The following is a 26,773-nucleotide window of genomic DNA, read 5'->3' as shown; positions in this document are numbered from 1 at the left end:
AATTACTTTATTTACTATGAAAGTAGACCTTGAACATAGGAGTTAACCCAAATGAATTTTATTTTAGACAACTTATTGTTATCTCAGAGTATGTCAATATTACGTGCTTCAAAAGAATGGATAGGAAATGTTTATCAGTAGACAATGAAGGCAAATAGATTGTTTATGACAGTATAGGGAATACATTTCTTGGCAAGATTTTGAAGTGCAGTCAGGAGGGTCATTCTTGTGGCTGCTTTTGTTGACATTCATCATAACTGAACATCTAGATTGTAAAATATGTAGTGTTTTTGCACCAAGTGATTCTCTAGGTACAGCATATTGTGTTTGCATTGGACTTTGATGGCATAGTTACAAAAGATAGGATGTTCAAATACTGCATATACCACTGCTGCACATATTTTCAATGTTTCTTGAATTGCTCATTGCAATTTACAAATCACTACCAAGCTTTAATTTGTTTCTCTCCCTATCAAATTTTTTGAGTATATTTGGATATATTTTTTCAGCATTCATGATCTCCCCTTATTTCCAACACTACAGCCTAGAATTCTATTATTTTGAAAACAAAGAAAGTGAAGATATATCTAAATTTTAAAATACCATTCACCATAAATTAATATTTATATTTCAGTTTGAGTTTATTTACAAATTTTTGGAGAGTTTTTGCTAAACTTTTGTCTTATGCATTAATTTTACCACATCACAAATACAATGTCGGGCAAGGTAAAATCATCTAGGAGGTATGATTAAAGAATATTGCTGTTGTGAGGATTACAGGAATATAGCTTATTTCATAAAGATATCTCATTTCATATCACTCCATTTTGCATGTTAATGTCTTGCTAGTAGGATAGGGAATTTGAGTTTTTACAACCTCTATAAAAATTGCTGAACAACAGGCAGTGAAAGGAAGCCTGGAGAAGCAAAAGCCTCATCACTACCCAGATACTTTATACTCTTATTTCAACAATGCATTGGAATCTTTACAACTAGTCACCAAAAATAATAGTCTCAATGTGTGTAATCATTGCAGATAGTACAGCACATTTTATTTATTACTGAAGTTATTAATGGTATTGCATTTTTAAGACTTAGGAATGACATTTCCTTTATTTACTACAACTTACATGGCTGTTCCACTCTACCCTGAGCTTGCCCTAAGTAACCTGCTCATGATACCTATCTTTTTCCATTTTAAGTAGCCACTCCTACTCCTATTTCAGAACAGGCTGGCTTTGTTCAACTGCTCAGTTGCTGAGCCCTGCATTGAGCAGTGGTAGCACAGACCCAAACAGCCTCTCAGCATGCTTTGTCCTTCTGCAAAATGAACATGCAGAGACATGTAATCATACGCAAGATTTGGTCCATTAGAGCACATGTATTTTATTGTTGTTGTGTAGGTTTATCACTGGTTGAAAGTGGATATAAAATAAGGGCTGCTCTGATTTGGCATCATCTCATACCTACTTCACACTCACCAGTGTGAGTTCACAGCTGGTTCAGAGCAAAACAAATTCAGGCATTATCAGCACAAATACATTTTTACAGAATGAAGTATTGTCAGCATGCCATGCTCTCCATGTTTGATTAATGTGCACATTCAATACAAATCAGGACGGACCTTCCAAAGAGCTCAGTTCATGTAATTGAGGCCAAATCTTGGGAACTGCTGATTGGTGAGGCGATTTCGAAAATGTGACACTTTACACAGAGATCAGTGCCTTGCTGCTTTAATGTCCAACAAGCCATCAGAGATCTTTTTGTGCAGATCTGTTGTCTGAAAGCACAGCCTTAAGATGTGCACTGGTGAGGGGGGCATTGTCACTGCTCCCATGTGTGCTTTCATATCAAAAAACAGTTATTTATATATCACAGCAGCCCTGTGAAACTAATAGTAACAAACTCATCTGAAAGACTGGAAAACTTGAAGTAAGCACACAGTTGTGATAGAAGAAGAGTAAATACCTTTGTCTCCTGGTTTGCAGTCCAAAATGCAGAGGGAAAATACAAGATGATCCACTCAAATGCTTAAGTGACATTAATGGAGTCCAAGAAAGTGCAACTCATAGGATAAGGAGCCAGAAGGAAGCTGGAGGTCTATGATAGGACAAGGAAACTATGATAACGGAACAGCTATAAAAGAAACCTTAAGTTACAAAACCAGAGGCTTATTTCATGCACACTTCTCTTATTGGCCTTGTGGTCTAGCCACAATGCCACACTCCTTTTCTCCATGTACTTGAAATATTAACCCTTTAACCAAATTAACATAAATAAAGTCAGAAATACAAGTAAATTTTAGGTGAAAATTTGGGGATCTGGATTCCAATAAAAATATCTATGTTTAAAATGCTAAACTAACAGTTGATGATAAAGTTAGTGTAGCAAGTTCAAAGCAGACTTTGAACAGTAGACAAAGTCAGTTTGGATTTCCTAACTATAATATTACATTCAGATACAATGCAGAGGAAGAAATACATCTTTAAATGTGTCTGAGTGTAAATAAACCCTCACTGAAATTTGGCTAAATCAGAGAAGAAAGCAGCTTTGTTCTACTAAATTTAAAGAGGCATTAAAGATGCTTGCAGTTGCATGTATATGAAAACCCCACCCTCTTCACTGTTCTCAACACTAAAATCCATTATTGTCACCAAAAAGAACTTGGCAGTAAAATATCTGAAGATTAAAAGCATTTGCAGATGTTTAAATCATCAACCTTTATTCATATGCACTTCAAGAGAAATCACCTAACATTTAGATCAGATACCTACCATCCAATCTGAAAGAAAGCTATTAAAATTGTTCCTTTGTAAGTCTGCCAGAGTCTCACATGGTATGGTGCATCATGTTGGCATACAGCATGATGCTCCATAAACAACGGGACTGCATTGTACATCATCAGAAATATGTGAAAATTCATCTGGATCTGCCACCAGCTATCAATTTCAACAAGGAATGTATCTTCTCTGGCTTAATTAAAGAGGATGAAAGCAGGGCATACAGGTCAGCCTCCCTGTGCTCGCACAACACTGGAATCTGTGCTCTGTGGCAGTCTGCTAAAATCATCAGGACAGGTCAAACACAGATGTTTTCTCTATAAGACATTTCACTTCCCACTTCATTGGCATATCTTATACAGCACCAGCAGTCACAGGTTGCAGATGCAGAGTGGACTTTAAAAAAATTGTCAGGTTGTTTTTCCAAGTCAGCTGGAGGCACATATTCATATTTCTCGTTAGCCAGTCTCCGAGATGGGATCTGACTGACTTAAGTGGAATACCTCCTGATTCAGACCAATGCAAAAGAGAGCAAACTCAAACCTCTGGGGAAAGTTCTTCTTTGGCTGTAAAACTGGTCTTGTACCATTTTGTATCTAAGATATGGCCTCATGTGTTTGATGTTTTTGTTTATTTGTGTGGGATAAATATATATATATGTTTTTATGTACACGCTGTTATACAGATCAGGGTTATAATAGTTTTCATACAGAATTTCCCTCTAATTGTCATTAAAAAAATAAAAATGAAAAAAATCTTCTTTTCTCACCTTAATTCACTCCTTTTACCTTATTTAAGTTTGCTTTTTGGGGGTGTTACCTTTATCATAAACTTCCAAGACTGCAAGGAAAACAGATTTTTAAAAATGCTTTAAATTTTCTTATATCCTTAATTTCATATTGTTTCCAATACAGTTTCATTTTACAAAGTAATTGCATTATTACCGGCCCACCCAGATAGTTTGTGACCAGTTCTTTTACTAGTCTAAAGGTGACTTTCATTTTCATGTTGACTACTCTGTGACCATTTGGAGGTTCATTCAGTGAAATAAAAGTGCCTTGCAATTATTTCTACTTAGAGAAATATGACAGCTAGAATTTTTATGTTAATTAATCTTTGTTTTTTTATTATTGTGTGGCTGCCTATCATAAATTTCCTTGCAATCCAGTTTTAATGCATTCTATAAATTACTGTAGCTTCTCCCAGGACCATCATGCCTTGCAAATAGTTAACTTTGCATGGACTTCTGTTGTTTGCCCTAATGCATGTGAAATTCAGAAGGAATGATCTGCATCTCTGAAAATATACGTGATTAGGAAGGATACCAGTGAGGAAAGAGCTCTTGGTCAGACTGTAGCCTTGTTCTAAATGTGAGTGTGTGTAAAAAAACCTAAAATGCATTTAAACAAGATAAAAAGCAATATCAAAACCAGGGCATACTGGACTGAAGGGAACAAACAAGGCATTACACTTCTTGTTTTGCTGGTTTAGTGAAATTAGGAAGCCACTGTTTCCTCACCTGAATGCCCAGTTAAGGGCCATCTGTTTCCTGTTTAAATGTAGTATCTTACACGTTTTTCCAAAACCCCTCTTGCATTAATCAACACAATCCCAATAAACAGAAGCACCAAATCTTGCTTATCTTTCCTATTCAAGGGAAGAATTTTGGTCGCTGCTACTTGAACACAGTCTAGCTTTACTGCAGTGCTTTGTTTTCACTAACATTCACTTTTGCTTGCTGCATTTTCAGAATTTCTCATCCATTTCTAGGCTAATTTTGCAAGCTTTCTGCGAGAGCCTGAAGTCCTTTTTGTTACTGTGAATTAAACCAATAACATGTTGATTTTTGTCACTAATGCTTTTAATCTGGGTCTGGTGTCATGTGTTGTACTTTAACATCCTCATGAATGTTATTATAAATTTAACACTCAGTTAAAGATAATAGGGTCAAATGTATCCTTGACGTTATACTTTGCCTTTGATGAAGGTAACAAATAATGAACGCGGCCTGGTCTTCTTATTATCATAGTTTAGATTTACAGGAAATCATTGGTGGATGAATACTCCTGGTAAGGGGAATCAATGAGCCAAATTGGTTGCTTGGATTGCAGTAAGATTTACACAGAGAAATAATACCTTTTATTATATCAAATAATTACAGTATTACGATGCCACTACAATGAATGCAGACACTATAAATATCAGGTGTCATCTTTAGAAGATATTCTTTAATAAAATACCATTATCATTGATATCAGGATACTTTTTTCATTTAATTTTAAATAAGAAATGTATATTAATGAGGAAAAAGTAAGGAACAAAAGTAGCTTATAAAAATGACTGAGTGAAGAATTTAATTTCATACGTACATGCACATACACACAGAGAAAGGCTCTGCAAAAACTTCATTAAGGTTTTCAGAACCAGCCACTCAAATGCCAGAAAAGATGGCTTGGGCAGCATTGATTTGGCTCATTTTTTTTTATTCATTCTGGTACAGCCCTTAACTGCGTGGTTAATGTCTAGCTGTACACAAGGCCTTACCGCATCCATCATATCTGATGAACAAGCCCCACTTAACAAGTTGATCTGTATTTTGTTGTTTCCTCATTTTTTGCTGTTTTCTGTGAGATTATATAACACACTTTTCACACCTTCCTTGAAGGCAGAGTCAGTTATTTTGGGGCTCATGTCTTGTGCTCGCTGCTAACAGGATAACTGTAACAGCAGTGGGGAGAGCCACAAAACTCCTGCAGTGGCATAACATGGAGATATAACACCCACAGTGTTATATCCTGCCCTGCCAGCAGTGTGTCTGAGTGTTTTGTCAATTTATGCTTCTGAAAGTGGGGATTGTTTTCAATAAGTCTCCTTGAGTGGGCAGCCATGGTGCTGCTGTTATTTCCAGACTAAAGCTGGAAATAACTTTTGATGAAAATAGAAATCTTGCTCTAATTTTGGATTCTCAACTAGTTATATCTACAATCTAATTCTTTTTAGTCCCTTGGGAAGACTCTGCAGCATGCCTGCACGGATACAAAACCTGTCAGACATAATTGTGTACCACTTCTGCAAATCAAACACCCCCAGTTTGAAATCAGTACTCAGGAAATTAATAAAATGTAGCTATTGACATCTTGTGCAAAGTCTGGTTTAAGTGATTGCCCAGCATCACTCAGTAGTCCAACCATTTACTCTGTAGTCCTAATGTCATTTCATGTCTCTTCTGCACACAGACATCTGATCTGTCTCACCCCATCCCCAGTCTGGTGTCACTTTGATGCCACCATTTCATCCTGCGCTCTGTGCTCAGGTTCCTGATGCTCCTTGTTTCAGCTGATCACACCAAAGCTTGGATGCAGCTACCTGTGACCTCCCTGACATCCTCCTTGGAGCCTACATCCCGCAGAGCATCAGTGTGTGCAGGTCACAGCAAGAACTGGGACAAATTTAGCAGAGGCAGAACTGCTTTGCATAGTCATGGTGCAGACCTCGGAGCAGCAAAGTTGCATTGGCTGCACATTAATAGGAAAAGGGCTTATTCCCACATAAGCTCTGCCCTCCTATCCCAGTTGCTGTGGGATTTCAGTAGCCCATGGGGGGAAATAGGGAGATTAAAGCCTGCTTCACCACCACCACCACCACCTACACTGGCATATATTACCTCTCCAGTGGGCTGACTTTCAACACTAAATCAAGCTGGGAAGACAGGCAGACATATACAGGCTGACTTTATCTTGCCTGTGGGCTAGACACAAAGACCACTTAGTCCAAGCTAGAGTCCCTGCGTCAGTGCAAAGAAAAGGTGACATTCTTCACAGTAGTGATACCACCATGTTTCAGTATGAGCAAAACCAGCATAGTATCCCTTGCTTGCTCTCAAACACAGCTCAATTAACTTGGATGAAATCTTGTCAAAAATCCTGCACAGGGTGGACACAGGGCACAGAACATTATTTTATCCCAAACAGCTGAAATTTGGCTAAAATCTAAGTAACTGAAATCAGCAGTCAGGAAACCTTGAATGAGAGGCCGTGTTTCCAGACCCACTTACAATGTGCTGAAAAGCCAGTATGAATGCAAAATGAAAGCTATTAAAGTGAGCTGAACAATCACAACATTTAGCAGCTTGGTAAGAAGAAGAAAAGTGCACAGCTCAGGACAAGGAAGTTATTTCAGCTTGTGAGTCAAACAAGTAAGGATAATAAACAGAGACTGGAACAAAGGGTTAAAGCTTATGCAGCTGTTTCAGCCTGAGTGTACTGAACTGAACTAAAATTGTTAGATTACTTAAGCGACTTACTTTTCTGTATAATAGAGAGATTTTATAAGTTTATAGAAGCAACAAAGAACGTAAAGCAGGTTACATAAAATTAAAAAAAAACCAACCTCAAAATGAACATTTCTGAAAGGAACAATGCTGCTGACAGAGGCAGTTTTATGGGAGAGGAAACAAAGGGCTCAATTTACAAGAGGGACTTCAAGATCTCAATGACTCCTTAGGCACCTAAGTCCAACATCTGGGTATTGCTGATATCTAATGACACTGCATCACTTTGTCTAATGCTATAGGTACCTCAGTTTACCCAACACTTTGAGAAAGCAAGAAACTCCTAAATCCAGAATGGCCAAAGCACCTAGCTCACACAGATAGCCCCTTAAATACTCACAGGTTAGTCTTTCCTCTGTGGGTGGAGATACCTCCAGTGGGGATGGATCTAGCAGGCTCAGGTAACAGAAAATAAGAGGAGAGTGTGACTGCATCCACCTTTTCATCTAAGAGTTCAGTGTTTATTTTTTTAATTGGAACTGCTAAAGGTCCAGCTTTAAAACTCCCCTTCATGTTGGGCTCTTAAATCACACTTTTTCGTTCCCGAGGGAATGCTCTTGCCTGTAAGGTGACCTGCAGCGGGGCCTCCTCTGCCTATCATGTGAATCTATATGACATAATACAATATTTATTTGGGCCTGTGAATGGATAAAGGCAAGAAAATGATTCTGTAATGTGATTTTTTTTTTTTAAGGCACTTGAATGAGATTAGTATAAATAAACTCTTTTCCTTAAAAATGTCAGCTTTCTGCTTTCATGAATGTTATTCTGCATACCCAGCCCTTCCTATTCACTCTATAGGGGACCCCTGAGAACTGACCGAATCAGGACTGGGAACTCCATTAGATGGCAGGACACTTTAACATGACAAAGTTCAACAGAGCAGCAAATAAATCTTTCTGTTCACTTCCCCCTTGAGATGCCTTCCTTCCTTGTTTCCTGTAGCTGGATATGTGCTGGGCAGGAGAGGGGGCAGGGTGACTACCTGGTGTAAATCCCTCTCTTCACCTGCTAGGATTTTAAATTACAATTAACTTTTTAAAAGCATATCTGAATTGGCATATGCCTGACATCACTCTACCCGTCTCTGTAGCAGTTTTCTGATGATGAACTGGTAAAGCTGCGAAGCATCATGCTATCTAACACAGTGAATGTGTAACCTTAGTATAACAAGTCTTTCTCTGTTAGCCTTACATTAAGACCAAACATGACAACACAGATATTGGAAAGTAAAATGGAAAACTTTATTTGAGCTACATTCCAACAACTTCTGCTCTTGCAGCTCAAACAATATCTGCCCCTGAACTGTTTCCTATGCTGTTTTTGACCTGGAGCACCCTCCTTTCTCATGCTGACAAAAATCCCTAACTCTTATCTTTAAAATATACCTAAAGAATCAGGAGATGTTTGCTAACATACAGCAATGAATACTCACTCGCCTTGCTGTTTCACATTATAGTTGTTTCATTTAACTCACATTAACAAATTCAGAATAAATCAGAAGGATGTAGGAAAAGAGGAAAGCTGCAATATAAGGACTCTCTGCTTTTATGCACATGGTGTTTCTCTTCCAAGTATGGCTTATGCAATAGCATGTATAATACAGTAGTCCCCAGGTTTTTGATTTTATAATTTCAGTGGCCAAAGCACTAAAAAATACATCCACCAGCCTAACGTTAGCTGCTTTGTTCTTCCCTCTAATATTTTTCTTTCATCCTTTCTTTCTCTTTTGACCTCCTTTTTCATTTCCAGTTCTTTGTCCCTCTTTCCAGTATTATAATGCCTTTCTCTTCTTACCAAACTTCAGTTCTGCTTCCAGTCACTGCGGGTATAGTTTTTCCTTCTTCATCTGTCATATTCTGTTTTTCTCTTTATAGCATTATGCCTCTCCCTTTTGCTGAGCTATTATTTTCTCCGGTCACCCAAATTCTTTACTTCTTTCGCTCTGTAGATATTCCATTATCTTTCTTTTTGTCTGCTTCCACCCTTCCTTCATTTTTTTCTTCTTTCTCTTCAGACAATTTTTCTTTGTTTTATTACTATCCCAGAATATTTCCTTTTTTACTTTAATGGAGAAAGTATTTTTCAATGTCTAGCTTTTTCACAGTCTCAGTTCTCTCTCATCTCTCCCCTTTTGACTTCAAAGTACTCAGAAGCCACAAACATCCATCCAGGAACTGGTGTAGCTTAGATTGACCAGACATTGTTGGTCAGACATAGATGAGATTAAAGCATAAATGAAGAGGACTGATCAGGAGCATACAGGTTGTCATCACAGGTCTACCCAAGAATAGAATAAGTTCACCGGTTTTCAGGGTCTCAGAAACACTTCAGTGCTGTCTACACCATGAAGGGGCAACCTGAGGAGCTGTGAAAAGATGGATGTGGAAAAGGCAGGGACATGAACTAGGGGAATATTAATTTTATTTTATGCTTCTTTATGCCTTTTAAGTCGTTAACATTTTGGGTCTGTCAAAGAACAACTTCTCTAAGTTGTTATGCAGAGCACTGTTGGCTCTGCTAGGGTTGTTTCTAACATGGGAGTAAAGTTAATTCCTCGCAGAACAAAGGTATTATCATAATCTCCTAGCATATGTCTATCATAACTATGCTTTTTCTATGGAGTCCTTCCAGCAGGTAATTCTGGGAGACCATTTAAGACAACCCTTTTTCTCAACCAAATTAGTGGCTTGGGGCTTGGGGATTTTGATTACTATTACCCTCTTTTTAACTTTTACACTGCTATTTTAAAAACTGAGAGCTGGGTTTTTCATTCTTGCAATTCAGCTTTAAGAGTGCAAAAATGAAGGTCTGGCACTCCAGGGTGTATGTTAGCTACAGGATAATGTTTGTGGCAGAGAAGTATACAAGGCAAAGAAATGGCTTTTGTGGGTGATTAAATGCTGAAGTGAAGCTGAGGTGTTTGATAACCACAGAAGCTATTTATTGTGTGTATACTCCAGTGCCATGAACATTATTCCTATTATGCAACTAGACAAAGGAAGATTCAACAAACTGTAACGAGAGAAGGATGAAGGGTCTTTTGGTTGTTGCTTTTTTGCTTGATGGAAGTTTGAAAGTTCTGTTTCATTTTCTGCCTTTCCCAGAATTTCCTTTGGGGAGGGAGATTAAGGCCAAGAGACAGAGACTGGCCTGCAAAGGGTAGTAGTAGTGACTAAATTCTGAATAAACACTGGGAGTTATCATACCTTATCATCAAACAGCAGTGCTTACTGTTTTACTGGGACCCAGAGAAAGACCATGCTAACAGGATTCATAAGCATTTCTCCAGGTTTTGACAAATAAGCTTAGGAAAAGAATCAAGTATTATCACGTTTAAAAAAAAACCAAGCCAATGAGATATATTAAGAAGATAATGGTCTTCTACATGTTCTACTAATCTTCACAGGAATGCTGTAAGTTCAGGACATATTATGAGAACAAGCTCATAAATGCTACTTAAATTCGGAACATCAATTCTGTTTTGCTAGTTCTTTGTTTGCTGCTATTTCTGTGAAGTAATTGGGGGATTTTGGGATGGCACTCAATGCTAGTCAGTGAGCTCTATCAAGACCTATGTCTGTGCTCAGATAGAACAGAAAAATACAATAAGCTCTGAATAACAAAAATTCATCATACTGGAAAACATACCTGTTCCTGACTGTCAATAGGTGTCATTTCCTTTTTAAATCACTTGAGTTGTTAAAAAGAGCAGAAACAAAATGGTGCAGCTAAAATGACCAACAACCCAGTGGAAACCCTGAGCAGAGGAAATCAGTCACAACCAACTCCACCACTGGTCTTTGCTTGTAAACGTTGCTCATTAAACAATTATGAGCAGATAATATATTTGTGAAGTGTGAACTCTGTTTGTAAATGACTTGCCTAGATAAACAAAGCCTGCTTTGTCAAATCAAGAGAAATAATTTAACCATCTATAGTCACAAAAACCCTGTGAGTAGCAGCTATTTTTACACCACTTCAGAGGTGGAGAACAAAGATTTCTTGCATCAATGGCAAAACGTGAATTAACTTAAAGCAAAACAAGCAACTGTTAATCCTGCTACGATTTTGTTGTGTTTACATATCTTCTGACAGGAAACAATACAAATTCTATGGGAATTTTTATTACTTTAATAAATTAACACTGAATTAATTTTATTTTAAACAACACTTGCTGTCTGCCCATAGACATTCCTTCAGACCAGGCTGGTGCTAAAAGTTTTTCTAAGTCATTAAAATATTATCTGAGCATACTGTTGAGTCCTTACAGCTTGGAAAGGTGTTGGACTGTGAGTGAGATTAAGGGGGCTTACACCTGCCACCCATGAAACAGCAGCAGTGCATGGTCCTGATGTCCCCTCTGAGGTCCCTCCGTGCCTCTGCTGTGAGAGACGATGGCCAAGGCACGCACTAGGGCCCTCCATTCAACACAAAAAAATATTCCTTTACTATCAATATGTAAGTTGTTGCCAGCTGATTTTAATCTGTTTTACACATCCTCATATGTGGCTTAACAGATCAGTGCCCTCTCCTGCAATGTTCCAGCACCCTACTGAGCACATCTTTTCATTTGGATGATAGATTACTCTAAGTAAGTACCCTTGAAATGCATACCACCTTTGTTCAAAAAGAAGGTATGTTCTCATTATTACTATTTGTGCCCATGTTTTGTACTATTAACAGCATCCAGACATTTTATATACTCATGTTTAAAGCAATAGCTGCTGCTGAGTTGTATATAAAAAATAAAAATTAACTAATGGATGTTTATTTTAATGCTTAATACAGACGGTATAGACTCGACACCATTTGTCAGGTACAAATTTCCATATGAATCATAGGATAATATTTCTGTTCTTGAGTGGAATGTGACTACTGCTTTCTTTGTAGTATTTAGTGCTAATGTGCATATTTAAATTACAAGCAAAGTTCTACTTATTCTAAATTATCTTGAATGTTATAGTGTGTGAAAAAGGACTATTGCATTCAGATGCATCATTTAGAACAGGGTTTCCACTCTCTTATGATGTGACCTAATTTCAAAAAAATTGAGGCTGGGAGTTGTGCTCTCCTTGTTTTACACAGCAGATGTTAATGCCATTATCTACTTAATTTGAAAGCTGCACTGATTTCCACTCTGTTTCTTCGAGTGTCATTGCTGTATAAAAAAATACTACCAAGTGTAGCAAAGTCATTTGAAGTTACACCCAAAATGATGGCCTGACCTTACGAATAATATCCTTTTAAAAAAAAAATCATACAAACATGGATGGCTGTAACACAACTATTGGGTAAAGCTGTGTAGAATAATGGAATAAAGAAATGGGATTATTGTCAGTAAAAACCATCATAAAACCACTCCTGATTGCATATTATGTCCTGGCATATGCATTTTCTTGAAGTCAATCTGAAATGGCGCACTGGTCCATATTTTTGCATAATATGGTACTCCGGTAGTTTCAAGATCAGGCCTGTTCAGTTTACAGGCTTATTCTGAAATAAATTACAGTTGCTACAAGTTTTAGAGATTTAACTGTATTCATCTTGGCTAAATTATCACCAGTTAGAGATTTTGGAACAGAAGCTGGTTAGCAATATCACTGATGGTACACAGGGAAGGATGCGATACAGCTTGTCTCACAGCTGCATCGCTCACAGTTACAAGGCATATTAAAATAATTTTATCACCAGTCATTTGTCTTGATAGAGTTATGAAAAGATGAAAGTGCTAAGAAGTGCCTTCTACTGTCGCTGCTCTGATTACTATGCAATGTAAAAAGTATATGTGGTCTGTGACTCATCGGTATCTGCTTTTCTAAACATAAAAATAAATATAAAAAAAAACTGTGTTGGTGTTCCTTTAGTTCTCAGCATTTTAATCTCATAAAAGTCCCAAAATTCTACTTGCTAAGTCCTTCCAGGAAGGAAATGCAAAATATTGCAAAATGTACTAACGCCCCAGGTTTTTTTAATATTTGGTTTTGACCGTCTAAAAATTCAGCTGCCCGTTGTACAAATCATGAAGTCACACTTCTTTGGTCTTGCCAAATATCAGAGCCATCCAGTATTGAACTTGGTCAGTATTAAGATAAGGGACTTGTAGAGAAAAACATGGGATGTAAACTGAATTGGTATTGATAATTCAGTAGGTGGCATTCTTTCCTCTAACTGCTACAGATTCACTGGATCAGAACGCTAACAGAGGGCTGAGCTTTCAGTTAAAAAATTCTCAGGTACATGATTAAAAAGAAATTCCCTACACTTGTTCTGGTAGAAATTCCTCTAAGCCACTACATAAAAGTACCATAACTATATCAACAAGAAAAAAAATGTGACAGACCATCAAGCATGTAACAACAGAGACTGCAAACTGTAATTTGAAGAACTGATAGAAACTCCTTCAGTGATGTGATCATGAAGACATTGGTTACTGGATGAATTTATTGGCCATATTGGCTGGATGTTGAAGAATTTAAAGTCTCTATGCTAATATCCTGGGAGAGAATTACAATGGGCTACGTAATGTATCTAAGAGTTTACAAATACTGGAAAAGAAGGAAAGCATGCCTGCTAATGATTATCTGAATAATTTTTTTTTTTTTTTTTGTCAGAAAAATAGAATTTGCAGTGATGTTACAGTTGAAAGTAAAAAAAACCTGTTGTTAATCGCCATAATTTCCAATACATTAAAACTGGGTTTATTTGCTTACAGAGAGATGGATGATAGAATTGTTTATACTGTAACTTGCAAGTTACATAAATGCCAGCTAAATTTAAATAGGTGCAAGCTGACATTAGTGTGGGAGGAGATCATCTGGTGTTTTAATATACTTGGGTTACATGGTAAATAAAGGCAAAGAAGTCAGCTTGCTGTCTCTGAGCTAAAGCCTGTGTAACTCTACAGCAAGATACATCCCTTTGTTTCTCACTTCCCTTTTCCATCATAATACTCAATGCTAACTGCAAATTTTTGCTCTCCGCCTTGTTATGCCAAATTATTTTCAGTGGAATAAAAATCAAATTTTACTTATGTAACAAAGATCAAGATTACATTAGAACTGTAAATATTTTCTTCCTGTATTTGTTCTTAGTTATGGGATACATATAAGTAACCTAACACAGAAAAAGCTTTCCAGGAATAAAGCTGTCATTAAAAAAAAATCTAAGTAAATGAAAGGAATTAATAGGTACCTAAATCACACAGAATTGAGGTTCCTCTTAAAATACTCTCCAACATTTGAAAAAAAATGGAACGAGAAAGCCTTGACATTATAAAGGGAATTGTCTTTATTTTTCTCTTTCTTGAGAAAACTTTACAATAATAGTCTTTAAAAAATGGGCTTGAGAGAAACTTTTCTAGGAACCATAGAGCACTTTACTGAATGGAAAGTATCACAGTCTGTCTCCCAGCTGTGCAGTAACAGTCCTGAATCCAGACATTTTGGCAACCATACAGTATGCAAACAAACATAAACTTTGTAAACACACGATTAGGCAGGACTCTTCTGCTAGATCCCATGTTTAGGATGTTCATAAGATCCTCAAACAAAGAATTAATGCATTTGTATATACAATCTCCCAAGTGACAGATTATGTAATTGTCCAAGATAAACCCTCCAAAAGAGATTCATATGCTAACAAAATACTATTCATAGTATTGGAAATATGTACCAAACCCATAGCAAACATTCCAATGCATCATTTTTCCAATTGAACCATATGTAGTCTCCATAATAAATGTGTACAGCTCCTAACAACAACTTCCTTCTATCTTATAGATGAAAATGAAGAAAAGGTAGGAAGATCTTGGTGGTATAGCTACTGTATTAGCACACTACCTTTGCCCAGTGTCCTGGGTTCAGCAGTAGCAGTCATGTTTTTCCTTTGTGTTAGCTGGTGCAGTGCTGTGTTTTGACTTCCAGCCTGAGAACAGTGTTGGTGAAGCCGATGCTTTCGGTTGTTGCTAAGTGATGTTTACCCTGACCAAGGACTTTGTGAGGCTCATGCTTTGCCAGGGAGGAGGGGAAGCTGTGAGGAAGCAGAGATGGGGCGCCTGACCTGGGCTGGCCGGGGAGGTATTCCATACCACAGCACGTCATGCCCGGGGTGGGGGGTGACTGGGAGTTACCCGGAAGGACACGGGCTTCCGGGTGGGACTCGTTTCTTGGCCAGTGGTATCGTATTCTCTTCCCTTGTTATTTTCCCTTATCATTGTTGTAGCTGATAGTAGCGGTGGTGATTTGTGTAAATTGGTTGCTGGACTGTTCTTGTCTCAACCCGTAGGAGTTGCACTCTTTCGATCCTCCTCCCCGTTCCTCCGGGAGTGGGGAAGCGGAGAGCCCCGGTGGGGGGCGGGACACGGACCTCGATTGTTGTCAGCTCGGCACCACTCACTGGGAGTGAGTGAACAAGTTACCTGACTGGGTTTAAACCACGACACCCAGTTAAAGACTGGAAATTTAAAGGATATAGAAAAGATCTCTAATCAGGAAAAGAAAATTCCAAATATTAAGTTTTGAGGAAAGCTTAGAAAATAATATATTCACTTTATATTAAATGTGTCACTGTTTCTTAAATCTTGTTCAGCATATTCGTCGCTGACATGGACAGTGGGATTGAGTGAGCCCTCAGCAAGTTTGTTGATGACACCAAGCTGTGTGGTTCAGTTGATACGCTGGAGGGAAGGAATGCCATCCAGAGGGACCTCGACACGCTTGTGAGGTGGGCTGATGCCAACCTCATGAGGTTTAAGCATGCCAAGTGAAAGGTCCTACACCTGGGTCAGAGCAATCCCAGGCACAGCTACAGGTTGGGCAGAGAAGAGATTCAGAGCAGCCCTGCGGAGAAGGACCCGGGGGTGTTGGTTGATGAGAAAATGAACAGGAGGAGGCAGTGTGTGCTTACAGCCCAGAAAGCCAACTGTATCCTGGGCTGCATCAAAAGGAGCGTGACCAGCAGGTTGAAGGAGGTGATCCTGCCCCTCTGCTCTGCTGTCGTGAGACCTCACTTGGAGTATTGTGTGCAGTTCTGGTGTCCTCAACATAAATAGGACATGGAACTGTTGGAACAAGTGCAGAGGAGGGCCACGAGGATGATCAGGGGACTGAAGCACCTCCCGTATGAAGACAGACTGAGAAAGTTGGGGCTGTTCAGCCTGGAGAAGAGAAGGCTGCGTGGAGACCTCATAGCAGATTTACAGTATCAGAAGGGAGCCCATAAGGATGCTGGGAAGGGACTCTTCATTAGGGAGTGTTGTGACAGGACAAGGGGTAATGGCTTAAAACTTAAACAGGGGAAGTTTAGATTGAATATAAGGAAGAAATTCTTTCCTGTTAGGGTGGTGAGGCACTGGAATGGGTTGCCCAAGGAAGTTGTGAATGCTCCATCCCTGGCGGTGTTCAAGGCCAGGCTGGACGTAGCCTTGGGTGGCATGGTTTAGTGTGAGGTGTCCCTGCCCATGGCAGGGGGGTTGGAACTAGATGATCTTAAGGTCCTTTCCAACCCTAACTATTCTATGATTCTGTGATTCTAAAAATGGTTAAAGTAAGAAAAAAATATTTCAGGTTGACCCAAACTGAATTTTTAATTATCTTTAATTATTTCCAAACCAAAAAAATCACTTGCATTGTTCTGTAGAAAAGGAAAAAAACAAAACAACCTAAAATAAAGACTGTTTTGTTAGCAGAAGAGTTAACTGTATCCTGAGAAGGAAGTTAACATTTAGCTAAATTCTTCTACTATTTAAAACAAACCAATTAAATGGAATAGTTTAAACTACATATAAAATTTTACTGGAGGTGCATTTTCTTTCCCCTTATGACAGTGCAAAACAACAGATGCTCAGGCAAGCCATACTCAAGGATTCATCTGAGAGAAATAATGAAATCTCTAGTGCTTTGTGGTGAGATATCATTTGTTAGTGATACAATTATTTAAAAAGAATTAAGGGAAGAAAAGAAACATGTCAGTTGATAGCATGTAGTGGTTTGTAGAATTATGGAACAAGAGAGCTCTCTCTTAGTCTAGTCTTAATACGTCACTTGCTTAGTTCAGAAGCTTAGTGTACCAAGCATTTATTGCAATTACATGAAGAATTGTTACATCTTTGGTAAGTACCATGTAGACCTCAGGAGACGCATGTTACTCTAATTTGAAGACAAAATACCTTTGCTGTCACTTAATTCCTATTCATATATTTTGAAATAGAATGATAATGGCCCAGTCCTGAAAGGAGTATACTGGTCACTTACTCCAATTCAATATGATCACAGATCACCTGATTGTATAATTCCTTCTATTTCAGCCTTTACCAGAGTCATTGCATTAAGCAGATAATAGCATAAAGGATCATCATGTTTATCATACATCGTCACTATCAAGCACCTTTACATAAATGTGTGCAATAGACTCACAGGGGGCAAAAAATGGCTGTGGTTGTAGTTTCAGGCAGGAACAAATTTATATAAAGTTCAGTGTTTCCAGAGGCAGGAATGGTAGCACATGCTCAAGAGAAAAGCAGGAAAGTGATAATTTCATATACACATATCTACACTGTCATACAGAAAAAAAAATTCTATTGGTTTTCTTTACTCAAGCCCTTAAGACAGTTGCTGAAATATCATAGCCCAGACCTGCTCAGAGGGTGAAGTCTTTAACAGAGGCAGATTTGGTTTTAATGCTGTTCTATACGTTTTTTGAAAAGAGACTTTAAATCCTTGAGCACAAGAAGGGGAAGCACTTTCTGAGGTCCTTCCATCCAAAGCTCTGCTCAAAAAGCCTTTTCTCTTGGCTTTCCCTCATGCCCACAGTTCAAATGCTTTCTCTATATAGGTATCCTTCCCTCCTCTCTGCATGTGTGCTCTCAGCAGCAGCAGCACCCCCTCAGGCCTCTGTGCCACACTCGCAGCCCTCCAGGCTTGCATGCATCACCCGGTACATCACTCGCTTCCTTCTGGCGTTGCCTGTGACCCATGGATTTGACAGTTGTCTATTTGTTGTTATTAAGAAGGACTCAGGAGACCAACTGACCCAGCTTAATTAGTTTATTGATTAGTACTATAAAGTCTATAACCAATTAGTGAGAGTAAAGTTATTAATGTCCAATTCTGCCATAGTCTACTGCAGAGATGCAGCCGTGCAGCACAGCAAAGACAACATACAGCTCATCATACACCCATGTGTATCCCACTTGTTCTCTGTATCACATGAGAAAAACCTCCATTGTGTGCACTTCTCTTCCCATTTTCCCTAACACAGAGAGGAGGATACAGCTTTCTGATTTTATTCTGCCTTGCTATTACAAAGGTAATAAGTGACCTAGCCTCTGGTAGAGGGATGTCAGCACTTTAACTGTTAAAAAAATGACTGATGTAGAATGGAGTGTAGTGTGACTGAAAAACATTTTGAGCATATAAAACAGAGTAATGCTTTAGTGGGAAATTAAGCATGGTATTTTAGAAGTAGTAGCTGAAGTTAAAGGAGGAATTACAGAATACAGCCAGAATGCAATGACGAGCATTCGTGCTCTGATAGCAAGCAAATTGTTTTTTCCCCATATACAGGGAAAGAAGCCTCATGCCATATATGTTATATTGTTAATATATGTTTTGAGCTGTTGTGTTTGGGCCATTAGGCACATTTTCATATGGGAATTCTTTTAGTCCTCTAATAAGACTGAAATAGCTGGAAGTATCAACATGTATAATTAAAGGGCTATGTTAAAAAGGAGGAACCAACATGGCTGCTTCTAACAAACACAACAGAAGCAACAGAAAGTCCTCTGCACTGAAACATCTGGGATCAACCATGACCAATTCTGGTCACGACGTGTAGGACACCATTAAATATAGTCCTCAGTTCACAGTGGCACACAGATTCCCTGTTGTGTTTCCAGCAGCCAACTTATTCCCTCTCCTTGCTGCAGTTCTGCTCTCAAGACTTCTTTGAGCATTAGCTTTTATAAAGGTTACGCTGTGATGTGCAGTTTAAGAAAGACAATAATTTCTTTCTGTTCCAACTTTGTAATTTTATTAGGATTTGATTATGACTATTTTGATAGTAGCATGATATTTTACAATGTACCATAGATGGGGTACTGCATTTGAAATGGATTCTGCAACTTCCTCTGAGCTGAAAAAAAGATACATTGAAATTTGTTTGTTGAAAATAAGTTAATTATCCAGTTTCATCATACAAATTTTGTTCAAAGAGGAAAGGCAGTGTGATGGTTTATTACTGTAGTATTTCTTGCAAGAGTTCATTGATGCCTTGATCTCATGTTGTGAACCAAAGTCTCAGACCAAGACTCTAATTCTTGATGATACTGCAGTGCAGTTCATTTCTGAATGTGTGTTGCAATACTGTGCTAATGGTTTGTTCTTTTTCATGCTAGAGTGCCTGTGCTCTGGAGAAGGATATAAAAACATGAGCATAAGTGGCCTATATTATTTCTAGCTTGGATTATTCAGTGACATACAGGGAGCATGAAAAAGCTGGTATATTTTTCTTTTTCCAGAAAATGGGTTTGCATCTTGTGTAAAACTCCCAAGGAATCATTAAACAGAAATGGATGAAATAGTAAGCTCTGATAAAAGAATAAATAGCAAAAATACTTGTGGAAATCAAATGTTTGACCCTTTGCAAACAGAAGAAAACAATTTGTTAGTGGAACCAACACTCCATTTCAGTCTGTGAAAATGCTTGCTGGAATGGAAATTTGGAATGGAAATTTATTATAAAAGTGGTAGAACTGCTTTTTTTTCCTTCTTTTCTGAGGTCTTCCTAGAAATTTGCAGGTGATGAAAGAAACCTTCATTCTAATAAAAGAACAGGCCAGCTTACTGATTGGAGAAAATTACATGAAGTTTTTTAATCAAAGTCTCTGTGGTCTGCTGTCTGATTTTCTAGGCCAGATGTCAAATGTTTTTCACTGATGTCGATGTTGAAGTAATCACTAAGCCAATTCCAAGAATGAGTAAGTGAGACTGTAATAACATTTCATTTCGGTATTATACAAGCTTTTTTCCCAGCTATGAACAAAGTAACAGGACACCTCTGATTCAATATAATTACACAAACTATTACTTTGAAATTTGTGAGACAGTTTTATGTGTGATCAATTGCTCTATACATATATATGGGAGGCTTTGGTACAAAATGCAAAAAAACATTTACAAAGTTTTATACTTTTAAACATTTACATTTAATTTAAAACATAATTACATTTTTTGTATTTAATCTATTTTATGAAGTTTATCTTTGCTACTGTGGTATTAACCAGTAATTTGAAAAGGCAAGAATTTGCTAGAAAAAAAGACTTTAGTTTGCTGTTTAAAAATGGGGAGACAAAGCACTAGCTGGCTCAATGGATGATGTACCTCAGTGAGTGAATCTCAGCTGATTATTGTGGAACTGTGACATTAGATAAAATATCTTACAGTTTTTATGTAGGATATGATCAAAATTGCTCATAGGCATGAAGAGAATGAGTATAGTAAAACTAACTCTGAACTTGAGGAAACATGCTTTCTACAGCTGTCTCAATAGGAAAGTGGTGATATAATGGACCAAACAGGTATTTGTTTTCACAGAACCAAGCAAATCTAATATGAAACTACTATGCAGCGCACAGAATAATCTTACTTTTGGGGTAAAATATACATTAATATTAATACAAAAGGACTCAAGTTGCAGACTTGAGTCTACCTTTAGTAGTTAGAAGCTGGTAGGAGGTTAACATTGCCTTTCACCACAGTTCAGATCTTTAATGAAAAGGCATTTTGATTGAACAGCTTCTGCTTTATCTGATGCATATTTGGTGATTTGCTAGCTAACCTGCTTTTCCTTTATCAGTGAAGCCCTGGCCTGTTGTCTAGACAGAGCTACATATTCCTTCATGAGCTTTGCTATGGTGCTACAGTTTTATAACCAGTGATGACACCATGATGTTTTCACACCAGTCTTCTGAAAGGAAGTATGATTTATGCTCATTTTGTAGATATGGAATGGAGGCATGGAAATATTAATACAAATATGTGTTACTGTTTTCTGGTACACAGCCAGGACTGTTTTTCAGCACCCTTCACCTCACAGCACATTTCATTCTCAGCTTGCTGTGAAGTTACATGCAGTTGTGATGTTACTTGCAGCATCTGCAACTTCCACACATATTATCTGTGTGAGTACACAAACAGTACATATAGAAACCAAGGTCTCAGGAACATATGGAGTGCTGCCCCTCTTGTTGGGTGCACGGGGGCACAGGGCATACCAAGCATTGCTGCTGGCTCCAGATGTAAAACTGCTCATCTATGTTATCTTACCCAAATGAAGCTGATTCTTATAAGAGTTGGAAAGACTAATTCCAAGGATGGGGGCACTAAATATTTAAAGGAAAAGTCACTAGAACAATTGAATGGGGTTGGGTGACCCTTGAAATGACACCATGTTTTTTTTTCCCCATGCTCATCTCAGAGGCAGTGGAATCCCTTTTGTTTGAAATTTCCCAAATTTACTCAGCCTGACAGAGCTGCCCTAAGGAAAGCTTTCATTTCAAAAACCAAAGGTTAAAGTCTGAAATATGTATCAGCATCCTGGTTTTGGCTGGGACAGGTTTAATTTTCTTCCTAGGAGCTGATTCAGTGCTGTGTTTTGGATTTAGTATGAGAACAATGCTGATACCCCACCGATGTTTTAGTTGTTGCTCAGTAGCACTTACCCTGATCAAGGACTTTTCAGTCTCTCATGTTCTGTCAGTGAGGAGGGGACACAAGAAGCCAGGAGGCAGCAGAGACAGGACAGATGACCTGAACTAGCCAAATGGATATTCCATAAGATACAATGTCATGACTAGTATCTAAACTGGGGGGAGTTTGACAGAAGGGGCCAATCACTGCTCATGGACAGGCTAGGCACTGGTCAGAGGGTCGTGAGCAATTGTATTGTGCATCATTTCTTTTAACTTGGGTTTTATTCCTCCTTCTCTCTTTTTCCTATTATTATTATACTATTTCTATTATTTTTATTATTTCTATTATCATATTTTAACTTGTTTCAATTATCAAAATGCTCTTGCTGAGGAAACTTAAAGTGAAAAAAAAGGCTTATAAAAGATGAAAGCAAGGATAGGTGGCCTGGGAAGAATACAGGGATGTTGTCTGGGAAGCTAGGGACCAGGTTAGGGAAGCTAAGGACCAGTTAGAATTAAACTTGGCTAGAAATGTGAAAGATAACAGGAGGAGATTCTATAGTTACACTGCAAATAAAAGACAGACTAGGGACAACGTGGGCCCTCTCCGGAAGCTCTCAGGAGAACTGGCTACCCTGGATTTGGAGAAGGATGAGGTTCGTAATGACTTCTTTGCCTCGGTCTTCACTGGCAAAGGCTCTCACCACACCACCCAAGTCTTGGAAGGCAGAAACAGGGACTGTGAGAATGAAGACCTTGGGCCCACTGTAGGAGAGGATCTGGTTTGAGACCATCTTAAGAACCTGAACGTGCACAAGTCCATGAGACCTGATGAAATCCATCCACGGGTCCTGAAGGAGCTCACGAATGAAGTTGTGAAGGCGCTGGCCATCAGAAGTTGGAGAAATAATTTTGTAGCACAAACCCTCTAAAAATGTCAGAGCTTTCAGCTGAGTTATAGTGATCCCTAGGGACAGCTCTCAAACCTGGCTTAGTCTACCAAGTACTCGAGCGAACAGTGAGTGCAGGATTGAATATACACTACATTACATATAAAGGTTAACATCTGATTTATAGACCAACTTGTCAGGTTCCAATGCAGTAGCACAAGGCTTCAATAACTGCTCAGCCCCTGGCCCTTGACAGCAACCCACAGTGAGCCCTACGTGTAGCCCCCCTGCAGTTTTGGTGTGCTCTACCCAGCACCCCTTTCTAAGAATCCTGACTGATAAAATAAATAGATTGGAGATCCTTGAGTTTGGACAACGCACAAACAAGGCATGGTAACCGAAACTCGTGTCATTAGTTACACTCCTGAGGTAATTATCCACCATATGGGGAAGAAGAGCGAGAGAGAGGAAGAGAAAAGAGGTTAGAAGTAAAACCAGCCACAACGCTGGATCCCGCGGCGTCCCGCGGGTGTGCTGACGGTCCCCAGCAGCCGCTGGTGGCTGCGCACACGGCTCCTTCAGCGACACCCTTCTACCGCCGCCATTCCCGAGTCTGCCCGGGAGAGCCACCTGACGCCAATCGCTTCCTCGGTGACGTCAGCATTGCTGGGCGTGGCCAGGAGCTTCTCGCCGCTGACCTTGCTGTTGGTAGTCTGGAGCCTGCAGTGGGCGCCGCTCGCAGCCAATCAGCGTCCGCCGCGCGGGAGCGGGACGAGGACGGCGGGCAGAGGCGTTCGTGGCTGACGCTGAGGTGTGCTTAGCCCCCTAGTGCGCGGGCTCTGCGGCCACGACAGCACTTGTTCGGTCGGACGTTTTGAACAGAAGGTAAAACTTGAGATGTTCTGAGACATCACAAAAAACGGCGGAGCCGAGTCCCACACAGCTCAGACATGATCTTATAGGCCTATTTTATAATATACACATTGTCCCGTAAACCAGGCAGCTTTGTGATTAAGACACAGGCTGAAGAGCTCCAAGTTTCAGTTGCACCTCTCTGCTTTATTGGGCAAAAATATTTTCATCTGCTTAGCTACATTACCTAGGACAAAGAAATCTGCAGTGATTGATTTAGTCCACTGCGCTTTGATAGTGTAATGCTGAACTAAATGCAAAATTTGGAGATACATATGACTAGATACTATTACATAAACCAGCAGTTCCTCAGGAGAGCTTCATTCACACTATTTGCATGTGCAGAGCAGTCTTTGCACACTCAGGTGTTGGTATATCACACCTGCTTGCTTACAGCTTGAGCCCTAATGAAAAATATTTATTAAGACTACGCTTTCAGACTGGAACAAATGCGAGAATAAGCATCACAGCTAAAACTGTTGAGGATACTAAGGATACATTCCAGGATCTGAGTGTGATGCCACTTACATGTACTTCATGATGAAGAATCTCATCCCTTTAAGGTTAATAAAAAAATGGCACGCTCATTTTCTCATTTTTCTGCCACTGTCAAGGACAAACACTCTAAGCCAAAATTCTTGAAAATCATATCTACTGTATCTCTTTCAATCATGTGAAAAAAATCCAGCAAATAATCATTTTCATTATATATCAATTTTTCAATAATTTTATTGTCTCTTTACGTGATTGTTGTTATATTATTTCCCTTTAATCTGTGTTTGAAATTGTTTGCTCATTTTTTTTTGGTGAATTTTTGTTTCTCCATCATTTCTTATTCCAGTTGTTTTCTTAGCTACATAGGTCACTAGAGACTCATATAATTGTTTCTTACTCTCTGGTTGGATGTGTGAAATTGTAGATACAGAGCTTCTGATGCGAAAGCTTCTGGAAAATAAATACCTGCAATTGTTGAGTGTGCAACATTAAAATATGTTTTATGAGATCTGCATGGTAATAAAAAGACACTTCAAGAAAGTATACGGGAAGAAAAACCCTGGTATGAAAACATCCCCAAATCATTTTTAATTTTGTGTAAGTATTTATGGAAACGTATTTGCTGTAGTGGGCTAGGACTTACATGAACAATATTTTGCCTTACTCTTCAGGGAACCAGAGAAATAATGCATAAGTAAATCCTTCCATAGCTATACTATTTCAATACTTCGAAGACAGGAATTGTTCAAAAGCTGATTATCACAACACAATCAAACATGTCAAAGCACACATCAGTGAAGGCAGACTGAATGTTTATAATAGTACCAATAAAAAGGTAGCCACATTCTTGTATTTAACATCTCTAAAAAATATGGCTTTCAAAGTAGTACACATGCTTTTGAAAGAACATTTTTACTTGATTCTTGGTAAGAAAGACTGTAAATACTGCTCTAAATATAACCTTAATAAAGATTCCCATAGCCACAAAAATAAAGCTATTATTGGGAGGTCGCCAAAAGGAGGAAGATGACAGGACAGGTAGCTGACTCTCTGCTTACTGGCTCTGATCATTAAGATGCTTTTCCCATCTACTCTGTTTCCTCTCCTACCTGTAGCAGTAACATTCAGCAGCAGAACCCTGGCTGTTCTGAGTGTGAACAATGGCAAATTTCCCACATGAGGCTGCAGATCTTTCTAGCTTTCCATCAGGACAAGAGCATGAGTTTAGCGACTCTTTATTGCTGCTAAATGGAAAAGGCAAAAGCTTACTGAAGGAAGCTGAGGCTGAAGAGGAGGAGGAGTAGTTTCCATTGGGAAAGCATGGGGAAAGATAAGGTTGACTGCAGGCAGCAGGATTTGGGACAGGCTATAAAGGGAAGAGAACAAAGCCAGCCTGTCAGGTAGTGAAGCTAGAGTGCCTCAATCATAGAAAATAAAGTCGGGATTCCATCAACTGAGGACTTTTTTTTTTTTTTCTCCATAAAGAGGTAATTTCTCAAAAATGTGTTCCTGCAGCTATACATACCAGACAAGAAGGGAATTTCTGGCTGAACACCTCTCTCACAGCAGTGAAGCACCAAGCGACTGTGGCTACCTTCTCAGCTGCAGAAGGCCAACAGTTCAACTCTAAGACAGAGCAGAAAATCAAATTCCTCCAGGATCACAAGAAAACTCATGAATCACTGGTCCATTGCCCATTCCGGGATGAAGTGCTGTCTGGCTTGTCTGTTTGAGGGGGCTTGGATGTAAAACAGGAATGTTTCTAAATATCAAAACTTTTGTGGATGGGAAAACTGTGCTCAGCCCAACTGCTGCCAGAATGTGGGTGGAAGAAAGGAATCTTTAAATAAAAGCTGTGTTTCTGAGAAAGAGGACAAGGAGTTTGATCTCAGTGAGATACAAAAGCAAGAGACCAGTGGAAAAAATAAATAATATTGAGATCATCAAGGTGTTAGAACAAAGGAAGAGAAAGTCCTCTTGTAGCATTTTATTGAAACTGTGCTTAGGGAGGGTCAAAATGGAAGATGCGTACTCGTAAAGATATATTCTTTCTATTACAAGCTTTAAGTGCGAACTGCAGGCAGAACAAAAAGGGCCGAAGAAGAATAACATCCTATTCCAACAAAAAAATATACAAGATATCAGTCTGAAAGGGAAAAGCTAACAAGTCCTTGTTAACGAAATAAGGTGGATAAAATGAGGTATGAATTTTTGGAAAGGGCTCCTAAAACAGAGTTAGGAACAGTATCGCTCTGTAATCTGGATTAAGTGATAATGTCTGTCTGCTGGACTGATCCACACATAGAGTTGAGCTTTGCTATTTCCTTTTATTTGTACTGATGACATTGCTGATGCATCTTCCCCTTGGGTGTATTTTCCAAAGTGACTCCTCCCCAGCTCCTGAAATACAGGCCTTTCTGTTGCCAGCAATGAAGTCATAACTTACTGTCCTGGGAGCCTGGACAGCCCATTCTCATTGGCACTGCCACAGAGCTGTGCTACCATCACCTTTCAGGCCATTTTTGGTGACTTGTTTAACATGCTTATGCCTTTTGGTGACTTGTTTAACCATGCCTATACCACAGGCACATCTGTCAGATGTTTACTGCCGCTTTTGTGAGCTCTTTATGTGTCACTGTTACAGAAGGCTGGCTCATCTCACACAGCACACATCCGA

The sequence above is a fragment of the Pezoporus occidentalis genome, unplaced genomic scaffold (assembly GCF_034315485.1).
Source record: "Pezoporus occidentalis ecotype Australia unplaced genomic scaffold, CSIRO_AGI_Poc_V1 ctg3, whole genome shotgun sequence".
NCBI classification, from domain to species: Eukaryota; Metazoa; Chordata; class Aves; order Psittaciformes; family Psittacidae; genus Pezoporus; species Pezoporus occidentalis.
Note: the sequence above shows the minus strand (reverse complement) of the source record.